This window comes from Haemaphysalis longicornis, unplaced genomic scaffold (assembly GCF_048455015.1).
Source record: "Haemaphysalis longicornis isolate Haplotype H1 unplaced genomic scaffold, Haemaphysalis longicornis Haplotype H1 scaffold_3, whole genome shotgun sequence".
Taxonomy (NCBI): Eukaryota; Metazoa; Arthropoda; class Arachnida; order Ixodida; family Ixodidae; genus Haemaphysalis; species Haemaphysalis longicornis.
In genome coordinates, this window is record NW_027526335.1 from 12,239,007 (window position 1) to 12,242,887 (window position 3,881).

The 3,881-nt window shown below is 46.6% G+C and overlaps 1 protein-coding gene across 3 annotated transcripts in view; it reads right to left on the bottom strand.

Moving 5' to 3' along the window:
- LOC144173963 (flavin-containing monooxygenase 5-like) overlaps positions 1-3,842 on the bottom strand; it is a 56,627-nt gene extending 52,785 nt beyond the window's left edge. For all 3 annotated transcript variants that reach the window (XM_077702345.1, XM_077702344.1, XM_077702343.1), the window contains exon 1: positions 3,553-3,842. The gene's annotated coding sequence lies outside the window, so the exon portion shown is untranslated. The remainder of the gene's footprint in view (positions 1-3,552) is intronic.
- Positions 3,843-3,881: the final 39 nt, after the last annotated feature.

The window sequence follows — 3,881 nt, forward strand, 5'->3', positions numbered from 1 at the left end:
GCCGCGGATATGACGCAACGCAATCCAACACAATCCGCTTTAATCCAAATCCAATCCAAATTCAATCCAAGCCAAGCCAAGCCAAGCCAATCGAATCCAATCCAATGCCCCTCGCGAGAGAGTGTTCGCTATCGGAGAGGAGAGGGGGTGAGCGGCGGAGAGCGCAGCTCGCGCGGCGAAGAGACTGGGGGAGGGGCGGACGCCGACAACAACGCCGACGACGCCGGATGCAGGGACAAGGCGAGTGAATGAGATGCAGTCGCATCTAATATATTTGGCAGTATGGATAAACGAAGGGAACAACTACTTAAGAACTCACGACGAGCAACATATAACAAAGGAAAGCGAAACGCCGCTATAATGAAGCTCTGTAAGGGTATAACAAATATGAAGCAGTGAGAGGAATGTGGAAGGAAGTGATGGTTCCGAGCCTCACATTTGCGAATGCAGTACTCTGCTTAAAATCAGACGCTCTACCATGCCTTGAAGTAAACCAGAGAATGGTTGGTCGTTTGGCCTTACGAGCGCATGGTAAAACAACTAACGAAGCAGTGCAGGGAGATATGGGCTGGGCGTGGTTTGAAGTTCGAGAAGCACATAGTAAAATATGTTTTGAGGGGAGGTTGAGAGCAATGAATCAACGTAGGCGGACAGCTGAGGTTTTGAGGTACCTATACAAGAAAAGCGTGGACACGCAGTGGTGAAGGAAAACTAGAATGCTAACGATGAAATACAGAAAGAACAGTGAAGAATCTAAGACAGCCAACGTAACCAAAAAAGAAGCAAGGCAGATAGAAACAAATAAATGGAGAGAGAAATGAAAGCTAAAACGTCGTTGGAGATGTACAGGCAAGAGAAAAGGGACATCAAAAAGGAACATTTCTACGATAATACCAATGGCAGTGCTTTGCTTTTCCAGGTTAGAGCAGGATGCTTAAGAAACTAAGAGCTTTGTGGGGAATTACTCACGAAATTATGGTGTATGCGTGGCCTGCGGAAAAGAAACAGAAACCATGCGGCACATAGTGTTGGAATGTGACTGTATTCATCCAAATCTACATGAGGGAAATATTCGGCTTCCAGAAGCCCTAGGATTTAAGGGTAGCACAGAGGAAGTTAACTTCGAGGCTGTCGAGACGACTAAAAGAAGATTAGAATGCTGGTGGACGAAAAGCAGAGAGGGGAATATGGCCTAGGACAGCTACCATATCTGTCAGAAAAAAGTATTTTGAGCCTGCCCAAAGAGTAGCGGTAGAATTAAACGAATACTGTAAAACAGATATATATGAGTTTCTTTGGTAAGATGACACGTCATTAGCTTGTTACATATGGAATACCATTAGCAATCAAAGGAATAAAACAGGCAAGTGTGTTGCTGACAACCGATGTCCCGATTCAAAGGGAGGGCCGCTAATCATCATCATAGTCATCATCATCGTTCTTTATTCCAGCCTAACGCACGCCGCTCGAGCCCACAGCGTGAACCCACGTATTTTTCTTTGTCTTTTCTTCTTCTTGTTTTCGTCTCGCCTTTTCTGGACGCTGTTTAACCTGCTTATTTCCGTAAAACCAATCTGACGCATATGTTCTATTAAAGGAACGCCGACGGAGTCAGATATGCACTTATGTTTTGCCTCAATTTTACCTAACGTTGTATTTGCGCAAAACAATGTCGACACGTATGAGCGTTGCCGCTTGTGCTGGGTGTTTGTAAAGGTCTTGATTTTATGTACTTCATGTTCGAGCTTTTTGTTAAGGCAGAAATTTTTTTTTTTCAAATGTTGAAAGTCTCCCCGGAGTTGCAAATAGCTTTAAGCGACGTCAGAAAACTATTCGGGGTTCGCTCATGTGTGCTTCGCGTGTAATGAACCAAAGTGGAGCCGTAAAATCGTTTGCGAATTCTCATGCTCCTCACATTCATGTGCGTGGATTTCTACGCCAAGAACACGTGGTCCCAGGAAATGACTAAAACTCGCGTTATAACATATTCTTCTTGAAACAAATTAAGAAGAATACGACCGCTGATACAGAGTTACTATCGAACCAAGCTTCATCAATCGATTACCACGGTTATTGGCTATTGCAGCGTTGTTACGAATGGTACGACGTCATCCGCTACGCAGCCGTTCTGGAGGCATAAGTCGAAAGAAAAACTGTTACACTGGCCCTGTAATGCGAAGTCTCTAAATCGAATCGGGGTATGTTTGTTGGTTTGAATAAAACTAAAAGGGTTGTAAGTTCTATTACACTGGTTAACTAGGAAATATGCTAGAGTGAAATCTGAAAGCAATCGCAATTGGGTACCTCACATCCATTTGGTACCGACCAGTTCATTCATTCTTCGCGTATTGCGCGGCATTGATGCAACACTTCCACTTATGAGCAAATAGAGGACGGAAAGTGTTTAACAAATTATCTTTCGTGTCAGTATTCTTGTGATGCTTGCTTTATTTTATTTTTAGCTATCATCATGTTAGGTCCCGCCTGCAGTTTTTACTTTGGCACCTCCCAGAGTTTTTTGTACCCATTCACGTATCATGTACAGGCTTTAGCAATAAAATTCAGGTCAACTAAAGAAAATGATGTTACCGTGTCCGAAGTTTTAGCAGGGGCACAATACGATACGGCCATTCCCCTCAGCTCAGCTTTTATTTTACGTTTTTTGTTATTATTCAGTAGAACCCGTTTTCTTTTTCTCGCATCAGCTTCAACTTTACGATGCGTATCGTCCGCAAAAGTGTAATCTTCTTGTGAAACTTCGTTTTTGTTTTAGAAAGTACCGCCGTTTGTTGCTAAATTGCTTTAAAAATGCCTCCTTGGTGTTTTTTTTTCTTTAGATAAATTATTCACGCGCAAGTATTAGCCCGGCATGATGTAATCGCCCTGCTGAGCTAGGCGAATAAGGAAGTGCGCTTTTCCGCTGTTCGATAGCGTTGCAATTACAGGCAACATGTTTACGACGTTTAATTCTGCCTCGTGTGTTTTCGGACCACCAAGGCGCATACCGGTGGCCACAGAGCCGCACCGCGCCGTACATTGCGCAGTGCATGCCTGGAAGATACATGCTAGCCTTTTGAAGTTACGCGATTTAAGCATCAAGCAACTATGTAACAATAGGTGGCGGGTTCGATTCCCAGCCGCGGCGGCCGCTTTTCTGTTGGAGACGAAAAGCAAAAAGCGCCCCTGTGTACGAGATTTCGGGGCACGTTAAAGATCCCCTGGGGGTGAAAAGTAAACCGGAGCCCTCCACTACGGCGCGCCTCATCGCCTGCGTTGCGTCGGTGCGTTAAACCCTACAATCAATCAACTATGTAACAATGACCCCTATATAATACACCTACATCATTTCTTTCCTTCTGCAGAAAAAAATAAAATACAGATCATTACACTGCAACTTTGGGAGATGCGGAAACGGTATAGGAAATGAGGTTTGAGAATCATGCGCTGAAGCCGCGCTGTCTTCTGCTCGTTCTACAAAGACACGCGATAAGTTATCCTTAGGGTGACCCCGGGAACCTGGCGACCCGGGGTCGCATCAAGTTTCGTACGTACCCTGCATTCTCCACGGGAGCCGTCGGCCGGCCGCCTCCCGATTTTCGCCCGCAGCGTCCAGGACGTGGACCCGACGTTTCAAGAGGTCGTGACCCCCGGCACCATGGCCGTTGCACAAAAGGCCAGAGTCACGGAGCGGCACCTCCCATCCGGCCGCGTTTGGGCCGGTTTCCAGCGCATTAGGCCCAGCAGGACGACCGGTGTTTACGTTGCGCGGCCCGAGGTCGACACGTGCCGCTCGGCCGGCTGGTAACGACCGTCGGGGTCCCCCTCGCGTCTTCGCGTCGTGCCTGAGAGGGTGCGCGCCATCTTCGGCGGCCGCGAGGGGA